General features: G+C 46.4%; 1 protein-coding gene across 1 annotated transcript in view; it reads right to left on the minus strand.

Annotated features, from left to right (window-relative positions):
• Nucleotides 1-22325, minus strand: part of DPF3 (double PHD fingers 3) — a 255832-nt gene that overhangs the window by 219992 nt on the left and 13515 nt on the right. The gene's annotated exons all lie outside the window — the stretch shown is intronic.

A 22325-nucleotide genomic window follows, 5' to 3' on the forward strand; every position in this document is an offset into this window, starting at 1 on the left:
GGTTCTTAACTCACACTGCATTATCTAGATCTTTCCAATAAGGAGATTGCAGCTTCCATTTCTTTGATTAAACAACCCTAACAAAGAATTCATGGATATGAAAGTACTTATCATGAAGCAGGTAACATCCTTTTCCTCCCCCAAATCACACACCATATAAATGGCCTGGCCAAGGGACTTCTTTGAGCAGTGGCAGATTCTAACTACTCTTACACTTACAAAGCTTTAAAAGAGAGAAAGAAAGAGAAAAGAACAATTTCCAAATGAGAAAATGTCACAGACAGCCACAAACTAACTTCCCAAGGGATGATCACTGTGATGCAAATACTCTTTCTCCAAGTACAAAACGTCCACGTGAGGGTCTGTGCCTCCTGTGTGGGCAGTCGCCCTTCTACTGCAAGGTGATGATCAGGCCAAGGGTATGTCCCAGAAAGGCAGCCAATGAGAGGCTGGCTCGTGCTGCGTCCCCATTGGCCAGGCGTGGCACCAGCTGGAACTGGGACCAGCTTTGAGGACAGCAGAGACTTGATAGGATTCTCTCTTCAAAGCATAGAGCACACATCAATTAATCCTCAAAAGATGCTTTCAAGGAGAACATTATCCCTTTTGAGGATGTGGAAGCTAAGAGGTGCGGCAGGTAGTTGAAGGGGAGGGTGGAGGAGAAAACAGAGCACTGGGCTCTGAGCCCCAGATCTGGTTCTCCAGAGAGAGTCAAGTTGCGGGAGAAGAATGGACCCACAGAATTGGGGCAAAGGAGGCGACAGAGAAACTGCTGCTTTGGAGGGTGCCCCTCAAGTCTGCCGCTGCTCCATCCCAGAACAGGCTGCGAAGTGAAACACAGCCAGAGTCCTAGGTGTGCCCCAGGCCAGGGTCCAGAGAAAGGGTTCAAATTATGGGAACTTCTTCAGCCTAATGACCACAAAGTCTATGGGAGGAGGAAAAACTGAAATCTGGATCCAATAGGCCATACTGCGCCTGTTTTGGTAAACCCAACCCCCTTCTTGAAAGGGGGAGGTGGGTGTCTGTAAACACAGGGGCTGCCCTGCCTGGCTGGTCTTTCCATCTTAAGAGAACCATCCAGAGCTTCCCACACCTTGCACTCTCAGGGATCACCGTCTGTCGCTGTGTCTGGCAATAAACGTCACACATTCTCACGTTACACATTTATTCGACCTTTAATATTTTGCTCTGAGATACCTGGAGAAATTGTATGCCCCGGATCAGATGTTACTAAAAACACATCCCACAATCTCTTCTCCACACACAGGCAGTGCTGTCACCGTACACACTGATTTCTATGGTCAGCCTGCACCTTGTTAAAAACTTAGGTTAACTTTCTTTGCCACATACTACATACTGTTTGCCTGACTAAAGAAAGCCCAGGCCATGTGCAAATTATAGACTGATTAGAGATATTTAAATGTTTGTAGGAAGGATTTTCCTAAAGGGTCAGAATGAGTTCTCTCTCAATTTACCATATAGCCAAAGAAATAAAGGAAATTACCCTACAAATGAATTTTTTCCTACTTAATTCAACTACCTACCAGCTATTCTAGCATAGCTTTGCATATATATATATATACGTGCCTTCAGAGCCACTGAAAATGTCTGGAACTGGGGCGCCTGGGTGGCTCAGTTGGTTAAGCATCCAACTTCAGCTCAGGTCATGATCTCGCAGTTCGTGGGTTAGAGCCCCACGTCGGGCTCTATGCTGACAGCTTAGAGCCTGGAGCCTGCTTCGGATTCTGTGTGTCTCCCTCTCTGCCCCTCCCCTGCTTTCTCTCTCTCTCTCTCAAAATAAATACATAAATAAATTTTAAAAAAAAAGAAAATGTCTGGAAGTGATGAATCACTAACTTCTACTCTTGACACCATTATCACACTATACGTTAACTAACTTGGATTTAAATAAAATTTTAAAAGAAGAAAAAAAGAAAGAAAGAAAAAGAAAATATCTGGAAGGATATACACAAAAAATAACAAAAAAACAAAAACAAACAAACAACAAACAACAAAGGCCTTAACAGTAGGGAGCAAAATGGGCAATTGGGGAAGAAGTCTTTATTTTTTCTGTTCTTTTGCGTCTTGTTTTATGCACTTCTATGCATGTTTGCCAATCAGCATGTTACTTTTAAAATGTTTAAAATTTTATAAAATGAAAAAGTTACCTTCAGATCCTTTATTTTTCTCCAAGTGTGGCATTCTGTCCCGATGCCTATGCAATGTAAGTCAGTAGGTTTTGGAAACATCTTGCTGTCTTTTACAAAAAAAAAATTACAAAGTTTCATTGTAATACACTCAGGTCAACACTCAGGTCATTTCATCCAGAATGCATGAAGCTGAGGAAGTACAACTCCTTGAAACTCACTTTACAGAGGAGTCTGAAGCTACATCAGGCAAAACTAAGTCAGAAACAGCTTCAAGACTAGGAAAATGATTCAGGCTTCTTGACCAGATTGGCTTAAGAATAGACTGAGGAAAGAAAAAAAAAAAAAGAATAGCCTGAGAAACAGAGCTGAAAGGCTGCCATTCTGCACTAGTGGGACCCGGCTCCTGTCCCCACGCCCCCGTCCCTATCACTGGCCTGAACACGCAAATTCACAGAACCAGCCAAAAGGCTGGAGACCCTCCAGTTATTAAGATCATCTTCTTCTTCTCTTAAAGAATGGACTTTCAAAGTGACACCAACCTGTTCCATCATTTAAGTGTTTATCTAGAGAATATTTCAGTCGGAAGCTTGAGAAACTGGTAAGAGCCCTTACCAGTTGCAAAGTAATTAGCAAAGAAGTGGGGGGGGGGAATATTGGAGTGATGAGGCCAATAGGAAATCCAAATTCATTTACAGGATTTTCACTGACTGCTGCTTTTTGCATGAATAAAATTAGATACAGTTGCTCTCAGCAAATCAGCGATCAGGGATCCGAAATGCAGGAAAATGCAAGTTCGGGGTCTTTCGGACTCCAGGTATTTGGTAGAGCCAGGCAGCAGGATCTAATTGTCCATTCCAGCCTGACCCTGAAATCAAAGCTCACAGTCACAGAAGTTCTGCAGCTAATCAGTTACCAGTCACACTTCACTCCTCACGGTCCTTAAAGTCACCAGATGGAACCCAAATTTGCAATAGACCAGGATGCATTCCTTTTGGGGCAGAGATGTCCTTCCAATTCTACTTTTGCCCTCTCCATTCTGATACTGACATAGAAACGAAAGAAAGCAGGCTAAGAAAACCCTCCCCTTTAATATTCGTAAGAATTGTGCAGTCCCCGGATGATCAGAGCCCAGGCTACATAGGACTTGAAAGAACGATGGAGACTTTGATATGGAATATGAAAACGTAACAGGCAGGAAGAGCAGGCAGACCAAACCGGGAGGCCCAGGGCCCCCCTTCTCCCAGCTCCAGCACTGACTCCCCAGTGACGATCGCTCTGATTTATTAAGCAAAGATGATGTGTACTTACCTCTCTACCTTTTCATCTGAGATGAAGGAGATAAATTTCAAATGGTTTATCTGCCATGACCAAGTAATAATAATAATGATAATACAAATGAGGGAAATAGGAACCGAGCCCACCCTTTGTCTTGTTTCTAAAGAGATTTCACATGGGCCATTTCAGCATTACCTGTAGTGAGACAATGGATCATCATTATTATTATTGGCCCCATTTTAGAGAAAAAGCAACTGAGGCACAGACTGGTGACCTGACCAGGGCAGTGTGGTTTGTGGAAGCAGCATGGCCCTGTTCAACACGCTGAAATGTATTCCATGCTACTGGTCTCTGAAGACCTCTCTACGTTGCGCCTACAAGACTTGGCCTTATGGGAGACACAAAACACGGGCCTCCTCCATATCAGCCACTAACCTTCTCCTAAGGCTCACCCTGCTTCTACACAGCTTAGTTTGCTAAGACACTCTCAAAGTTCTGCTGGCCAAGGCATGGTGGGGTCCAGGGGAGGTAATGGACACTATATAACCCATGCGTAAATGTGGTCCAGAGCAAACATCCACAACCCTGGGTCCCTAGGCGAGGAGAAAAGACAGCGCCAAGACCAAGGAGTGAACCCCTGGGTGCTGTTGGAGGGGGCTTCATAACTCAGGGGTGTTTAATGGTTTAAGGCATTAGCAGGAGCACCAACTTACCTGCACTCGGGTATAATTTCTATTCTTAGGCAAGGACTGTCAGGAAACTTATATTCTAGAATCTAGATCACCCACTGCTACTAAAGAGCGGGGTGAACTGGAAGAAAGACAGAAACAAGAGAGTAATAGTATCTTCTACGGCCTGGCCTATTCTTTGGGGCTTCTCATAGCTCATCGCAATGTGACAGCCTCAGGCATCACATGACTCCTCTTAACTTTCTTGACCTGTGGCATAGGGAGTGGGTGTCTATGGCTCCTTCCATCCCAGATACATCCTCAGTGACCACCACACCCCAGTTCCATTACTCAAATTCTCCTCTGCAGGTATCACAAGATGCCACTGGTGGTTCTCCAGCTCCACAGAACCCTCTCCCCGGACTCCCTCTCCTTGAGGCAGAAGGAGAGCATCTTTCCCTCTTGTCTTAACACACCTGTGACAGCCAGCAGGCAGACAGGCGCACACACACACACACACACTTCCCTGAACATTCTCAATTTACTCAGGGATCCATGAGGCCCTTTGGGGGAGCCAAGAGGGGTGAGGAAAGAGAGGAAGAAGAAGGGTCAAGGTGGCAGCCTGGCACTGGCTTTGTGAAGGCCCCCCAAGCTCTGCAGGGGGCTGAGGAGAGAAGCTGCATTCCAGGAATGCAGGGGGACTGGGCAGACCTGTGTGGAGCATGGATCCCACTCTACAGGAAACAATGTTTCTGAAAGAGCACACAGGGAAGAAGAGACTATGCCCAGGCTTAAGAGCGTAGCTGTTTTCTTCCCTCCCTGGCCCCCTCTTCCCAGCCTAGACTTGGAGCAAGTGGTTAAGCCAACCCGAACCCAGAAGTGTGAATAATACATGGAGCCAGCTCGCAAGCCTCCCACACAGGAGGGCACGTCGGGCTGCACAGATGGGCCCTCTCACGTGCACAGGCCACGGTTCTGCTGTGGGGGGCTAGCATTCCAGGACAGCCTTTATGCTCCTCACTAACCATGTAAGAGAAAGTGGGGCTCCCCAAGAGAGGTATGAAAGGCAGGGTGAGGACTTACGAGTGGACAGGGAAGTGCCAGCCATGCTGGGGCAGACACCAACAGCTGGAGTGATTTGTTAGCCCTTTTTTCATGAGTTAATTTGTTTCCAGCAGATTCCATTAGTGACCTGAAAGACCCAGGGCCTGGAGGAGGGCCCTGGAAGAGCTGCTAACTCAGCAGACCGAAGGCCAGACGTCTTGCACCCAGCCCTTTGCCCAGAGTTTCTATTTGAAGAGCTCAGAATAATTATTTGCAAAGCTCTTGTTAAGGTAGCACCGCTGAACTACATACAGGCAGAAGACACATGAACCTTGACCACAAAACATAATCTACCCACCAGAAACTGACGCAATACAGGAAAAGGATTCCCACGTGTAATAATCTTTCCTTACCAATGGCAGGAATGAAGCAAAAGTCAAAGTTATAAACTCGGTTCCATCTGAACCTGAGTAGAAGGGGAAGGGAAGAAGGGGAGGGTTGAGCTTTCTTTGAGTTCCAGTTGACATTTCCAGTAGAATAAGAAAAGAATAATACTATTAGTTCTGCTGCCACCATTACCACAAATAATGATAACAATCACAGTTAACGTTTATTTGGCACTTGGTACACGCTAGGAACTATGTCATAAGCTTTTTAAGCATTATCTTATTGACTCTTTGTAACAGCCCTCCGAGGTAGGTAAGCTGTGTGGGTAGGAGACGTCACACAGCTACGAAGTCATGGGATTGATTCCAAAGCGGAATCAAGACCGGGGGCGTCTGGCTCCAAGCTGGTGCACTGCACCACTTTACTGCACAGCTCAATCCCAGGCTGGAGAAAGAGCAAGGAAGCAGGATTCCCAGCCCTACATGGGCCCTTGCTAGCTGTCGGATCTCAGCAAGTGATTTCAACTCATGGGCCATCCTATTCCACAAGACGGCTGAGTGATTTCTTAAGGACCCCTTCCATTCAAACCATAGTCATGGACGACCTGGGTCCATGGCCCTGCTCTCCAGAGGTCTGCAGTCCAGCCCTGCCTTATGCAAAAGCCTTAGGTGCCCTTTCAGCTCTAAAATAACACTTAGCAACTCTTTTAATATAAAAAGGTATCTGACAGCATTTATACCCATTTTCTATTTGTTCTGTGTGAACATATGCATGGAGAGGTATCCGAAATGAAGTCCATTTTTGCTCCCACCTTGGTATTTTTGTGTTGCTTGAATTTTTAGTAACAAATATATATTTCCATAAAACTGATGAGTCGTTTTTAAATACTGCTAAAACAAAAAATAATATATAAGTATGTTTGTGTATCTGTATGTATGTGTGTGTGTGTGTGTATAATAAAGTATTTCATCACTAACTGGATATTTTATAATATTAAGAAATTATTGGGGGCAGGGGGCGCCTGGGTGGCTCAGTCAGTTATGGTTCAGCTCAGATCATGATCTTAGGGTTCACAAGTCCAAGCCCTGCACTGGGCTCTGTGCTGACAGCTCAGGGCCTGGAGCCTGCTTCAGATTCTGTGTCTCCTTCTCTCTCTGCCCCTCCCATGCTTGGGCTCTTTCTCTCTCTCTCAAAAACAAATAAAAATTTAAAAATTAAAAAAAAGTTCTTATTAACTCAGATGAAATTGTGACTATATTTTCTAAAAGAACCTTTATTTTTACAGATACATACTGAAATTTTTACAGATAAAATAAATGATGTCTGGGATTTATTTCAAAATAACCCCCACTGTGAGAGGGTAGGGATATTTCCCAAAAGCTAAGGTAAGCCCCCCACTGGCAAACTTTTTGCCTGGGCATTTCCCTATCTTTGGCTAACTCTTTGGTTAACTATCATAGTCTAACTTCATTTGTCCTCTGTGGCTTCCTTCCACTCCCACACCATTCCCCCAAACCTTCTAGAATCACCCATCGAGTCTGTTGGTATATTCAGGTGCCCAGGCCATTCTATCTGACCTTACCCTTGCCCAGGGTCCAGAGGGTATGGGCCTGAGCAATACTCCCACACACTGCTGTTCAAAGTCAGCCACCATCAGACTCTGTTTGCTCTAGAGATAGAACAGCTTGACTGGTGGGGTGGGAGGCACCTTTCATTTATTCACTGAATGAATACTTGACAATCACCTACTTTGTGCCAGGCACTGAGTCAGGTGCTGGGGAATCGGTGGTAAATAAGACAAAACTGACACCTTCACAGTTTTCACATTAGACATGGAGCCACTATAGATGTCTCTCCTTCCTAACCTCCAAGACTTAGGGTCAGGGGTACATTTTCCAAGACATCCCTGAATCACCTGGGATCTTGTCCAAAATAAGGAAAGACATGATCTGATCCCAAGAGAGAGAAAACCACCCAGCTCCCTACCCCAATCCAGCTTCCCAGTTCATGGGACACAAAGACCAAACTGGTAAAGACCACCAGGTAAGTAAATGATAGCAGACAATAGGGCAGCCAGGCCACAACGTTCCAGGCTCACCAGAATCATATTCATATCAGAATTTCTGTAACCTTTGTCGCCACTTTGACAAACGTTTCTCATCCACGTTTGACGTTAAACTAAGTAACACTTGAATAGCATGCATGATTGTAGCAGTTTTTCAAACAAAACTTCCCTGCCCGGGATGACTTCCATAATCTCTATAACCACAGGCCTCCTATGTAAGTGCTTGGTCATGGGAAAATGGTTAACATTGTTCAGCGATCACTTATACCTGCACTTGGTCACGAGGCCTTCGAAATCAAATTTCTAAGCAAAAAAGTTCCATCCGGGAAACCACATTTTCAAATTCCCTTGCTTTATCATGACAATGGAAATGGAGTGTCATGAGTAAATGTTTTCATTTATTCATCGAGATACAGGATCTATTCTCCTATTAGTTGTGGATTTACCATTGTTCTAATAAAAATGTGTGCTTTACACACTTTTCTCCATTGACCCTAAGCTCCAAAGGGCAAAAACTATCTCAGTCCCACTCTTGTATTATAGCCTCAGCACCTCCCATACTGCCTGGCATATAGTTGATGCTAGTGAATATTTCTTTAATTGAATCCAAACATGGTTTTTAAAATGATTTTTTTATTTATTTTAAACTCAGTGGCACAGCTCAAAGATAGTTCCCTGTGCCTTTGGATGAACCAGGTTGCTATCCAGGTCCGGAGCCAACCCAGTGGACAGTTTCCTAATCTCCTCCCTGGGTGGAGGTCCCACCGGGGCAGACCCACAGTGCCGGCCTATCGGACGTTTCCACTGGATGTCAAATCAGCATCTCAAGCCAACCAAGGGCAAAGCTGAGCCCACGCACGCCCACCCCCATGGTCTCACCATCTTAACAATCCCATTCTTCTACATCCTCAGGCCAAAATCCCTGCAGTCACCCATGAAACCTCTTTGTTGTCAGATCCTACTCCAATTTCTTTGCAAATGCTGTCATCTTTGTCTGTGAAATGTATGCAAAATCCAGCCACTCTCACAACCTTTACAATTACCACCCTGCTCCCACCCATCGTCGCCTCCTTACTTGTCCTGTTTGGCCCCTGCTTTCCTCCATTTACTCTCAACCCAGTAGCCAGGGTGACACTATAAACATCCTCCAGTGGGTTCCCAAAACCAAAGAGAAGCCAAAGTCCTCATATTACTCTCCTTCTCTCTTGCCCTGCTCCAGCCACACTGCCTTCTTGCTACCCTTCAAAACATCAGCCATGATTCTACCTCAGGACCTTGGCACTTGCTAGTCCTTCTACCTTGAATCTGCTTCTTCCAGATGACCCTCAAATGACACTTTTCAGGGGCGCCTGGGTGGCTCAGTTTGTTAAGCGTCTGACTTGAGCTCAGGTCATGATCTCAGTTCGAGCCCCACATCTGGCTGTGCGGACAGCTAGCTCAGAGCCTAGAGCCTGCTCTGGATTCTGTCTGTGTCTCTTTCTCTTCTCCCCCACTCATGCCCTGTCTTTCTGTGCCTCTCAAAAATAAATAAATGTTAAAAAAAACAAAACTTTAAAAAAAAATGACACTTTTCAGTGGTGCCACTGTCCTCCCCCAAAAACCCCCTGTCCCAACTCCCTGCTTTAGTTGCCCTCATTTACCACCATCTCATTTTTTTTATTTATTGGGGGGGGGGGGGCAGTGGGAGGAGCAGAGAGAGAAAGAGAGAGAATCTCTAGTAGGCTCTACACTGTCAGTGCAGAGCATGATGTGGGGCTCAAACTCACAAACCATGAGATCATGACCTGAGCCGAAATCAAGAGTTGGATACTTAACCAACTGAGCCACTCAGGCGCCCAGCCAGCATCTCATTTGTTGACTTACTTCAGTCATCATCTGTATGCTCCACTAGAATGTAAGCCCCAGAAAGGCAAGGATTTCACCTATTTTGCTCACTGCTTTATGTCTATCACCCAGAATAGTATTGGGTGCTCAATAAATACTTGCATTAACAAATTAATTTCAGGATACATGGAAATATTCTTATCTCTCCATCATGGGGGGAAGATCACAGAATCCTTTGAAAGACATAGGATTCAGTTCATAGCAAAATATAGATATATATTCAGGCCTTTCTCAAACAAATATGCTCTAATGCATTTCAAGAAGGAAGGAAATCTCATTCCATTTTTACTCCCTCTCACCCTTCCCAAGTCAGGGCCCAGTCACCCCCTTCTCAGCCCAAAGCTGGAAAGCATCTGTTTAGATAATGCAGGATGAAGTTCAGGTGCCACCAGACCCTTAGGCAGTTACCACCCACAAAGTTGAGGGTGAAAGAAATGACCGAGAAGGAAAAGAGAAATTAGCACATAGATGAGAAACACGTGTTTAAAAACCCCATCCCAGGCCAGGAGTCAGCTGAGTGAAGCTGGCACCAGAGTGACAAATTAATTTCATGACCCTGTTGCTTTCATTAGGAACTGCGGGGGGTGGGGGGAGAGCAGCTGAGATGTAGAAAAAGTTCATATATATCTGCCTACATGTCTATACAGAGGGGTCTGCTAATAAAATGGGTTGTTTTCCAACGAAATTTGGATATGCATTAAACCACCTACTGGGTGCTTCACACAGTGCAGAGTGCTGGAGACCAAAGTGCTGGAGGCAGTTCCTTCTTGCCAGGAGCTCTAGTAGGTGGAGGTGACTGGCACAGACACAGCTCACCAGAAGTGCCCATGTTATAGGCTCTTCTAGCATGAACAAAGTGCTATGGGAGCCACAGGCAGTGGTTCTGCCTGCAGGAGGCGCTGACCTTGAAGGGTGAGTGGGAACTGGAGAGGGTCATCAGGCAGAGGTGTGAGGGTCAGAGGGGAAGTCCTGGCAGAGAATGTCAGAGAAGCAAAGGCCTGGAGGTGGGAAGTCCACAGTCTGGCATGATTCAAGCTAGGTCCACGAATCAGTGTTGGAATGAGCTGAATTGTGAATGGTAGGCTAGGTAGTTTGGCTGCCTCCTCTGAGGAGTGTCCCCAGTCCCTCCAGGAAGAATGGATTCCTTCCCTCCTTCGTGTACACACTCCTCAAAGTGCACTCCCAGCCCAGGGCATCAACACAGTGTTAGCTGTTCCCTCTGCTTAGAGTGCTTTTCTTCCCCCCCACCCCCCGACACCCCCCGACACCAGCAAGTGCCACTACCTTCAGTCCTGCAGGTCTCTGCTCATTGTCACCTTCACTGAAGTCATTTCTGCACAAGTGTGCAAGGGGGCAAACCCACACATGTATACCCTTTATCTCACTTTATTCTCACCATAGCATTTATATCTGTACATCTGTCCACTAGAATGTGAGTCCCACAGGGAAAGGACTTGGTTTTATTGACTTGGTTTTATTGACTGCTGTGTCCCCAACACCTACAGTGTGTGGCACATAGTGGGAGCTCAATAAATATTTGGTGAATGAATAAAAAGCACATGTAACACTTGAATGATTTTTTGACTACTTATATCTGTCCCCACCTATAAGACTGAAAACTTATATGAAAGCAAACATTGTCTTCTCCATTCTCTATCCCAGCACCTCTCACAGAGCTGCACAGAGTTGGTATTCAGTAAAGAGTTGATGGATGGATGGATGGATGGATGGATGGATGGATGGGTGGGTGGGTGGGTGAAAGGGAGGTTGGGAGGGTGGGTGGGTGAATGGATGGACGGATAGATGGGTGGATGAATGGATGGGTGGGTGGGTGGAAGGAAGGAAGGAAGGAAGGAAGGAAGGAAGGAAGGAAGGATGGATCGGAAGGTGAGGATGGATGAGTGGATGGATGGATGGGTGGGGGGATGAGTGGATAGTTGGGTACATGGATGGATTCTACAATCAATAAGAGCCACTGGTGGTATAAAGGAACTGAACTATGAAGAGCCCTCCCTATGGGTAGGGATAGCCTGACACGGGGAGAGACTGCAGCTGGAAAGCCAATTAGGAAGCTCCTGCCAGTGCCCCTGTGAGCACCAATGTCGCCTATGTAAATGGAGGAGGAGACAAGAGTCCAGAGACACTGCCAAGGTCAAGTCAACAGGGCTCAGGGATTAAGTGTATGTGGAGGTGAAGAGAGACAGGAGCCAAAGACAACCCTGAGGTTTTTACTCAAATAATAGTGAACCCTGAGGAGAATAAGCAGCTTAGGGAAAGAAGAATTATTCACTTAGGATATAAGTTTGAAAGGGAAGACCCAGGAGAAATGGAGTAGGTAGTAGGAATAGTCAGAAGGAGAGGTCGAATTGTGAGCACTGGCTGAAGCCATGGGAATTTATTCATTCTTTCTATTTTAAGCACCTTCCATGTCCTTGGCACTTACTGCATACTAGGTACCATGGGTATTACAGTGGCCAAGATAGGCAAGGCCTGTGCTCTCACAGAACTTACATGCCAAGGGGAAAGGCAAACTAAAGACACATGAACAAATACATAAAGATAATTTCTGATGGCTGCATGCATGATACACCAGGACAACTGTCGTAGGGACAGCATTAAGCGTGGTGCTCAGAGGAGGCCCCTCTGAAGAAGTGGTTTTGCCACAAGGAGGCAGAGGGCAAGAATGACAAGGAAGTTCCTTGCTTTATGGTTTCGATGTCCTTAAACAAGTTGGCGGTAGAATCATCTGTTCAGAGCAAGAGGACGGAGTGGGTTTTCAAATGGAAAGCCCTGGAATGAGTGCCGAAGAGAAGAAATGGAAAAGGCTCAGCAAAGAGGTTATGATGGGGCACCAAGGACCTGGCTGAGGGCAGAAACCATAAATGTGTAAGGGAGCCTATCGATGCAGAGCGTACGCATATCTTACAAATATCATATATCGATGAGGCTTTATGCCTCTGCAGCTAGATTGAAACCAGCATTAAGGCCCTAGGAGTGATCTGGAATCTCTATCCCTACTTGGTGTGAGATGGGTTTGCTGGAGTGTTTATTTGATTTTAATTAAGTTTGATGGGCTGTGAGGGTTTTCATTACTTGCTTTGACCAGGCACATTCCCACCGCCACCCCCACCCCCCACCATAGACCCCAGTTGCTTCAGTCTGTGTTCCTGCCACAGCCTCTCCACTCAAGCCATCCTGCAAATTAATCACCCTCAGCATCCACCCTGCCGAACCTTAAATAACCCCCAGCACCTACATGGATCAGCACCGAAGTTTTCACACCGAAGTTTATACCAGGTGCTTCATTGCCTGTCCAGCCTTCTCCCTGTCTCTGGCCGCCGTGCACACTGTGCCTTTTTGAACCCTATCTGGTCTGCATGGACAGACCCAGACCTGTGCCTCAGAGTCTTAGGCAAGCTGCTTAAAGTCTTTAGAGTTTTCTCCTCTATAAAATAGTTAACATTATCTGCTTCCTGGGAGGATTAAATGAATTAATGTGTGTGAACCACACAGCACAAGACTGCCAAGCAGAGTGTAGGTGTTCAAGAGATGGTAGCTGGAACTAGTATAAATATTTTTTTTATTTTAAATAGTTTGTCAAGTTGGTTTCCATATAACACCCAGTGCTCATCCCCACAAAAACTAGTATAATTATTACTTGAAACGGCTGTTGTGTAATGATGTGGTTATTGTAGGAGCCAGCTCACGGCCACATGCACAGAAGACACTGGGTCCGCGGCCATTAACACTGTTACTGTGTTCTCCTTTGGGACTTGACTCTTGGTTTCTGGTGCACTCTTCTTCAGGCTTATCCTAAAAGTCAACTTGCATCTTAGAGTCTTAGAGTCTTCAACTTATATTAATATTCAACATACGTCTTGTCCCTCAGCTTAGACAGGAAGTTCCTGGAGAACAGAAATTGTATCCTCTGCTCTTTAGTATCCTCCTCAGCGTGAAACACAGAGCCTACCACTTCGAGAGATGCTAAATAATTCCCGGTTGGTGTGCCATGTGAAGAGATTGATTCCCCTTTTAAAGGGAAGGCTTCTCAGCTCCCTAACTTCCGCCCACCCATCAAGGCCTCCTTCAGCCTCGCCTCCTCCATGAAGCTGCCTGGTGAAACTGATTTCTTCTTTCCTTCCTTCCTTCCTTCCTTCCTTCCTTCCTTCCTTCCTTCCCTATGGCTCCCACTATCTTGTCATACCTTGCCTTAGAGCTTCTAGACTTTTAGGAAAGGCACAGCTAAGGAAGAATGTACGTGCAGTCTCCCTCACTTCCTCGAGTACTCATTTTATAAGGTATATTCTTTCCTAGCCAGACCAAGAGAACTCCAGGCTACACTAAGGGTCTTTTTCACAAGGAGGAAGCAAAGGTTTGAGGTGGCCAAATCCTGGTATTTCAACCATTAGGACTCTGGACAGCTTTTCCTAGGGGTTCCGTCTCCCTATGGGCTTCGTGCTGGAAAACATCAGAGCAAAAACAAAAACAAACACTAGAATACAATGAGCTACCACTTGAGGCCTGTGAGAATGGCTAGTATCAAAACAAGTGTGGGTGAGGAGGTGGAGAAAAGGGAACTCTCGTGCACTGTTGGTGGGCATGTAAATTGGTGCAGCCACTGTGGAAAACAGAGTGGAGGTTACTCAGAAAATTAAAAACAGAACTTCCCTAGGGGCACCTGAGTGGCGCAGTTGGTTAAGTGATTTCGGCTCTGGTCGTGGTCTCTCAGTTTGTGGGACTGAGCCCTGCGTTGGGCTCTGGGCCAGGGGGAGCCTGCTTGGGATTCTCTCTCTTCCTCTCTTTCTTTCTCATTCTGCTGCTCCCCCACTCATTCTCTCTCTCTTCCTCTCTCTCTCAAATAAACTTATATATATTTAAAAAATAGAACTACTCTATGATCCAGCAATGCCACTCATGGGTATTTATCAAAGCAAACGAAAACACTAACTATACCCTCCCATTCACTGCCGCGTTATTTACAATAGTTAAGACATGGAAACAACATAAGTGTTTATCAATGGATGGATGGATAACAAAAATGTGGTCTGTATATACACACATAAAGGAGTATTATTCATCCATAAAAAAGAAGGAAATCCTGCCACTTGCAACATGGATGGACCTCCAGGGCATCATGCTAAGTGAAGTAAGTCAGGCAGAGAAAGACAAATATAGTATGATCTCACTTATACGTGGAATGAGAGAACAGACTGGTGGTTACCAGAGGCAGTGGGCAGTGGAGAGTAATAGGTGAAGGTGTCCAAAAGGTACAGACTTCTAGTTATAAGTAAGTCCTGGTGATAGAAGGTAGAGCATGGTGACTGTAGTTAATAATGGTATATTTGCAAGTTACTAAGAGAGTAGATTTTAAAAGTTCTCATCACAAGAAAAAAAAATTTTAAGTATGGGTGGTGACATCAGACTTCCTTTGGCGATCATTTTGCAATATATATAAATATTGAATCACTATGTTGTATGCCTGAAATTAATATAATGTTATAGGCTGAACATATCTAAATTTTTAAAAATTAAAGTTAAAAAAATAATAAACAAGAAAAAAAATACTGAGACCCTCTGTGGTGTATAAGGGCTGGAGAACCTGGGCTTCAAGCCCCGTTCTGCACCTTTCCTAAGCTGTGTGAGGCCCGACCACTATCCCAGGCCTTGCCAGGCCTTTGCCACTGTGTCTCAACAGTAAGGGAGACCACCTGTGATCTCTAAGGTATTTCCTAGATCGCAGTTCCAAGCCCTAGCCTTGCCTATGAGCTGTACTGTTAAGGGACAAAATGAGTCAAAAAGAGCTTTCTCCCTCTCTGGTCATTAGCTGGTAGGGGTACTTTGAAACCTTGTCTGATCCTTCTGCACATTCTCTTATCAGGCATTTCATTCAATGTTTATTTATTTTTTGAGAGAGAGAGAGCACGAGCAGGAGAGGGGCAGAGAGAGCGGGAGACACAGAATCTGAAGCAGGCTCCAGGCTGAGCTGTTAGCACAGAGCCGGATATGGGGCTCGAACTCATGAACTGTGAGATCATGACCTGAGCCGAAGTTGACACTCAACTGACTGAGCCACCCAGGCTCCCCTCAGGCATTTCACTCAATGGACATAAAAATGAGAACATCACAGGGCAAAGTCTGAACCACTGAACAGATGCCCACCCCCCCCCCCGTTATGACTACTGAACTTGGGTGATGGATTTATGGAGGTTCTTTATACTATTCTGCTTACTTTCATATAGGTCTGCTATCTCCCATACTAAAAAGCTAAAATAATGATAAATCTGCCTAATTCCACCCTTTCATGTACCAACTAAGATACTCACTTTTTAGATGGATCTCCTGAACCACCCCACCAAAAGGTGCTGAATCTTTTTTTTAAAAGGAACTACATCTAGAAATTATAAGGATTTACCTCGCCTCGCACACTAGGAAGCAGAGGCATGAAGGCCTGGGTGGCTCAGTCATTAAGCATCTGACTTCAGCCCAGGTCATAATCTCACAGTCTATGAGTTTGAGTCCCACAGCGGGTGAGCCTGAGCCCCCCTTCAGGTGAGCTCGTGCCCTGCTCTGGGTGACCACAAGCCACCCAAGTCAATCCCCTTCTCTCTCTTACCCTCCCACATGCCTCTCTTTCCCTTCAGGGATTCTCTCTCTCTCTCTCTCTCTCTGCTCCTTGCTCACTCGCACCTACTCTCTCTGTCTCTCAAAACAAACAAACAAAACAAAACAGAGGCATGAAGAAAGGCAGGCACGGGGGCGGCCGTGCAGCACTGAGCCTCCTCCTTGCACGGGCTCCGTCACTTTGTAACCGCGGCAGCTAGGAAACAACAGCCACCAGATCCTTGTCTGCTCAAGCGCACTGCTGTGAGGCCTAAAGAAGACTATCTGGGCCTCCAGAGCACTTGGTCCACATGTAACCCCCACACACAGTTAAAGCATCACTACATTTGTTGTTGCAGGTGCAGGGCTTCAAGGACTCCGGTTCTCAAGCTATTGAGGAGGCATTAGAGTCAGCGGGCACGGCCTCACCACCGCGATTCTGGTTGGCGGACATGAGAGGAGGCCCGGAAGTCTGCTGTCTCATCAGTCACACTGGTGGGCCTCGTGTAGGTAGTCCACACCTCAAAAGGCCCAAAGGAACAGTCTGGAATAGCAGCAGGGACACCAGAGGGAAGCAAACTGCTCCAGAGGCTACTTGGGAAGAGATTCCATCTCTCCTGAGAATCAAAAACTTCTAGGGTAGGGGACGGGGTGTCAGTTTCTTTAAACTACCAAATGGGACCGGGAATGGTAAGAACGAGGAAAGCAGTTAAAGGGGAAAATCTAGTGTCACAGCCTTTTCTGCCTCATGCCCTGTCCTTCATGAACATGCTCAGATCTTATTTTTATTTTCTAAATTTTGACCAGAAAAGTCTCCTCAGAATTCACCTATTCTGCCCTTCCCAGGGCATATTGCTCAATCTCCCTGTATTTCCAGGGGAAATTTTTAGAATGTGAATTGGATCAAGCCACTTTCTAACTTAAAATTTCTATAACTGCTCATGGCTCATAGGGAAAAGTACACATCTCTAAAATTCCTATCAAGGCCTGTGTGTTCTGGCCCCTCCTGACCTCTTACCATATCATAAGCCCTATTTTCTCTCCTCTGGCTCTCCAGCCACAATAGCCTTCCCTGTTCCCTCTAATGTGCCACAGGACTTTTGCACATGCCATTTCTCTGCCTGGGATAAAATGTTGCCTCTTCAAGGAAACTTTCCCTCAATACATTAGACCAAAACAGTGTTCCCTTCCATACTCCCTTACATCCTCCTGGCCTTTCCAACATAACACAGATCCAAATTATATATATATATATATATATATGATTAATGCCTATCTCCCCAACTGGACTGTAAACTTTGTAAAGATAAGGCCCATATTGATTATGCTTGTCATTGTACATCCAGAGCAATAAGTGGTACATTATACTTGTTCTACCACTATAAGATAAATGCCAAGTGCACTGTGGTCTGGAGAGACGTGTGAATAACACAGAGAAACAACACATATGCTGGAGGGGCGCCTGGGTGGCTCAGTCAGTTAAGCATCCAACTCTTGATTTCAGCTCAGGTCATGATCTCATGGTTCGTGAGATCAATCCTTACATCTGGCTCTGCACAGACAGCACAGAGCCTGAATGGGATTCTCTCTAACCTCTCTCTCAAAATAAATAAATAAACATTTAAAAAAAAAAAAAAGACACAAGCTGAAGAATTCATGACGTAAATGACAGGCCGGAGTGAAGTGGTGTACTTTCTCCTGGACATGGGTGACTGAGAATCTTCTCCATTATCGCAACAACAGTGGTCACCAGACAGCACGGGATCTCAGGCTCTCTTTAAAAAACAAAAAAAGCATCTGTCCAGGACTATCCCCAGAGGACAATGAGAATGTGACTTACCCCTCAGGGAATGCGGGGCTGGAAAAGAGGCCAGAAATGACTGAGGACCAACCTTCTCAGTGCCCTTCCTGTCATCTCTCTGGAAATGTACCTTTGTCCCTCAGTAGCAGGACTCAGAGAGAGCAGGCAGGAGAAGGTCACAGACAGAAACGATCTTCCTCTGTCCTATCTGGAGCCACAGAAACAGGCGAGCTCAGGTTATCTTTGTGCACGCTTCTTTTCCCCGGAGAGGAGTGGGGGGTGGAGTGGGTGGGAAGATTTAGAACAGTCAATTCAGAAAACGGGGTGGTTTTCTGCAGGGTCATCAGACCCAGCCCATTCAAGGGATGCAAAATGAGCCAAAGTTTAGGTTCTCTGACTAGGCTACTGAGTCCCATCAATTACACCACGTGGAAAAAACTTTGGACACTTAAAAATAACATCGGGGTCTGGTGTTTGGAAGAGCTGGAGTGTGGAATGCCAGCCTGTCAAGTACAGAGCGCTGCCTACCCAAAGCGTGTGCTGGGAACCCGAGCACACACACCCACCGGGACAGGAGGGCCACAGAAGAGAAGGGTGCCCACCCTGGCAAGAGTGCGCAGACCAACGGCCCCTTGCTTTGGTCTGAACGACTTTCCAGGTCTCTTCCAGCTGTGGAAGGGGCAGCACTCACCCAGGCAGGAGGCACCTTCCTCCCCTCTGGAGGAAGCAGCAGAGGCTAGAAACATGAGCCCGGAGTTCAGTCTCATCAGAGTCAGTTCACCCCATGTGTGGTGCTGCTGCATCTGTGACACTCTTGTTCTTTCTCAGAAGGACCCAACAGCAGCCCTGAGTAAGCAGCATGCAATAATCTGAACTCCTGAGCCAAACATCCCATAATAAACCTGTCTCGCAGTCTCCTAGTGCATTTCTTCAAAGAGAATAATCATAATGCCATAGAGTTCTAGAACTTCTCTCTTCTAAGGAAGTCAGAAGCTCTCTTACTTATGATCTCATTTTCCTTAAGATGTCAATGTGGGGGGGGGGGGGGATCGCCTAGTACATCTTTCCATTTTATGGATAGAAAAACAGGGTCCCAGCAGGGGTGCCTGGGTGACTCAGTCAGTTAAGCATCCGACTTCAGCTCAGGTCATGATCTCATGGTTTGTGAGTTTGAGCCCCGTGTCGGGCTCTGGACTGACAGCTCAGAGCCTGGAGCCTGCTTCAGATTCTGTGTCTCCCTCTCTCTGGTCAGGTGCTGTCTCTCTCTCTCTCTCTCAAAAATAAATAAAAAAATTTTTTAAAGAAAAACAGGGTTCCTGTAAACATCCAGTTAGAGGGTAATAGAGGGCCAACTCTTCTAAGCACTTGACATACAGTAACTTATTCAGTTCTTCCAACAACCCTCTGAAGACAGAAACTATCATTCCTACTTTACAGATGAGGAAACCGAGGCACAGAGGGGTTAGGAATCCTGCCTGTGGTCCGGGGCCTTGGATTTGAACCCCAACTCTCTAGCCCCAGAGCCTGCATTTAAGGGAGAGGCCACATCATAGCCCCTGTTTGCCACACTGCTTCTCCCTGGGACACAGTATGTGACTGTCACAGCCCAAGGCCCCAAGGAACCTCGAGGAGAGGCTTGATGCCGAGATTCCCCCTGAAAGCTAGCCCCCTGGGCCCTGGCCTTCCTGCAGTGGGGAGTGGGCAACATGTAGGTGGACGCTTGAATGGGTAACAGGGTGCCCGTGTGCTGGGTGGCCATGGGGAAGCACTATCTGCAGAATCACCTCAGTCCTCCCCAGAAGGACTTCAAGATCTGCAGCCTCGCCTCCCCCGATCTGAACCACAAAACTAATCCTCGAGGCACAGAGGCTTTGATTGACTACACGGGTGAGCATTTATGTTTTCCTCCCTCGACTGGATTTGTATATTTTATTTACCCTATTTATGGGTTATTGTTGTTGTTTTGCAAGAAAGGGCGTGGTGATTGAAGGTGAGAAAGGGGGAAAGACTTTCTAGATCTACCATTTGGACAGGCTTCCCTTTACAATCCTGCCCTACTAAGCAAATCTGCCCATGAGCGGGCTGGCACAGTCCTATGCCTGACAAGATGGGGGGCTCTCGGCAGTGCAGGGTCCCCAGTGTGTCCTCTGCACCCCACCCCTCGGGGAGGTGCTCTGAAAAGGACCCAGAACGTATTACCAAGGAAACAAGAAGGAGGATTCAGTTCAACCTTAGTGAGGGAACCTCTGGAGGTGGACAGTGCTCCCTGCTAGGGGACAGGATGGTAACCCAGCCTCCCCCTGACACCTCGCTTGGCCTCCAAAGTATTCAAGAGCTTCCCAGGAAGTGGCTGCCAAAATGGAACTCCACTTAGAACAACATGGACCCGGGAGAGTTCCCCTTTTTACCTTCTGTTCAGGAACCACCTTCCGGCTCCCAACCAGCCAAGCAGACCCCCTTGCTACCCTCCACACCTTCCTTTCCACCTGGCCTTTCTTCCTGGACAGAGGAAGGGGATTCTCCAAGGAATTACTCAAACACTTCCCAAATCTCTGTTCACTTTCCTTCCGTGCCTGCCCTTCCCCATCCTTGCCTTCCACTGCTCCTCTGAGCCTGACCAGATCCACTGTCCTTCCAAACTCAGCTCAAAGCCACCTCCTCCTTAAAACCTTCTCTGACACCCCAACCACAGGACACACTTTCTCTTTTCTGATTTCACAGACCCCTCGGGGGCTGGACCGCTCATTTAGTGCAGTGCAACCTCACGCCCTGTGTTTCTTCTCACCCAGTTTGCTGTGTGCAAGCTTTGACCTTTTCCTCCTTCCCCCTCCCCACTCCCACATTCACGAGACTGAGTGTGCCCTCCTGGGGACAAAGCAAATACTCTTCCCTTCTTTTTTGCCCCTTCAGTGCTTTTTGATCAAGGTGCGATGCAGGAGGAGAGGAGAAAGAGGTCACTGGGGCAGGGATGAGGGAGACAAGAGGTCAGAGGGAAGCCTAGGCTGGAGAAGCAAACCTTGCTATTAGGCATTGAGTGGATTATTCCTCTCTTTGGGGCTCAGAGAGCACTGGGGAGGCTTAGGTCTGAGTCAAGAAATGAAATAAGAAGTAGAAAGCAAAAGGAAAATAAAAGGGTAACCAGCGGGCTTTTCTTTCCTGGTGATTTCAAAAGCTACAATACAGCCTGGAGGACAGATGCCAGGAAGGGGCCCAAGGCTGCCCAATCTGGGTCTCGGAGAAAGGTGGGGACATTTCAGAGCTTTCATATTGTCCAGACCAGTTCATCTGGGTTGAAAAGGAGACAGGCACTCCAGGCAACACTGGGCAATAATAAAGATTGTTCCATCAATCAGAGTGCCTTTTGTTCTGTTTTTCTCAGGAAACTGAACCCATTCCAGGCAGGTACTGGGTACTGGGTGGCAAATGATTGCCAGAAGAGGAACCCACACTATTGGGTTCTCTCAGTTTGGCAGATCATGAAATAAGAAAACAAGAACCCTACTGCTCAAAGGGTAGCAAGAGCTAGCTTGGTCTCAGAAGAGACCACGAACCTCATGAACCAGTGATCTCGGTCCCTCCTCTGATGCTGACTGGGATCTCCGGCCCCTGAGATGGCGAACAATGCCCCCTGGTGTGCTTTGGACCAGGGAACTCTGGGAACTTTCCGAATTTCACAGAACTCTATAGATTAGCGTTCATCTCAGCTACCCTGTGCGTAACTGACCTAAAATTGAAGGATCCAAACCTGTTTCCCATCCCCCAGAGATGTGTGTAATTAGATAAAATGAGGACAGAATATGTATAAGTATCTGTTAGACTGGGGTGGCTACCCAGAAAGGAAATGAGCCTGCAATCGGACGGCCCCATGTGCGCCCTCTGTATGGTAGGACCACATGCTGGGACCGAGGGACAGTGACTTTGAGATTAAGTGCTAGCGCAGTATGACCTTTCCGAGTTGACAAACACTTTTGTACAAGCCTGCTCCTACAACCTATATTTTGTGCACCATCAGCTTTTTCTCCTGCTCTCTGCATTGAAGGATGTCTAATGGATCAGAATCTGAATTAAAACGTGACTCGAGTAGCCCATCACCACCTCTGGTCTCCACCTTACTCCTGACCCAGAACCAGGCCTGTCCTGGGTGGTACATTCTCCCAAACAGCCTCAACACTGAATGATTTGGAGCATGGAGAAGCAGTAAGAAGATATACAAAAGTTACAGTGATATTTTTCTCTCTCTCAGTATGAAAAATGAAGGCCCCCACATGATTCCCAGGGCATCACTTTTGTTTGTTTGTTTCACTGGCAAGCGAATTTATCTGCATTGAACATAGTTAGGACAATGAGTCACAGGGAAAGGTATATCTTTGTAGGCATTGGTACTATGAAAGTACACAAAAGGCATTGTCTCAAAGGATATGTATCTGAAAACAGTGACTGGGTTATGGTTA

The sequence above is a fragment of the Hyaena hyaena genome, unplaced genomic scaffold (assembly GCF_003009895.1).
Source record: "Hyaena hyaena isolate Hyena2069 unplaced genomic scaffold, ASM300989v1 scaffold_851, whole genome shotgun sequence".
Classification (NCBI taxonomy): Eukaryota; Metazoa; Chordata; class Mammalia; order Carnivora; family Hyaenidae; genus Hyaena; species Hyaena hyaena.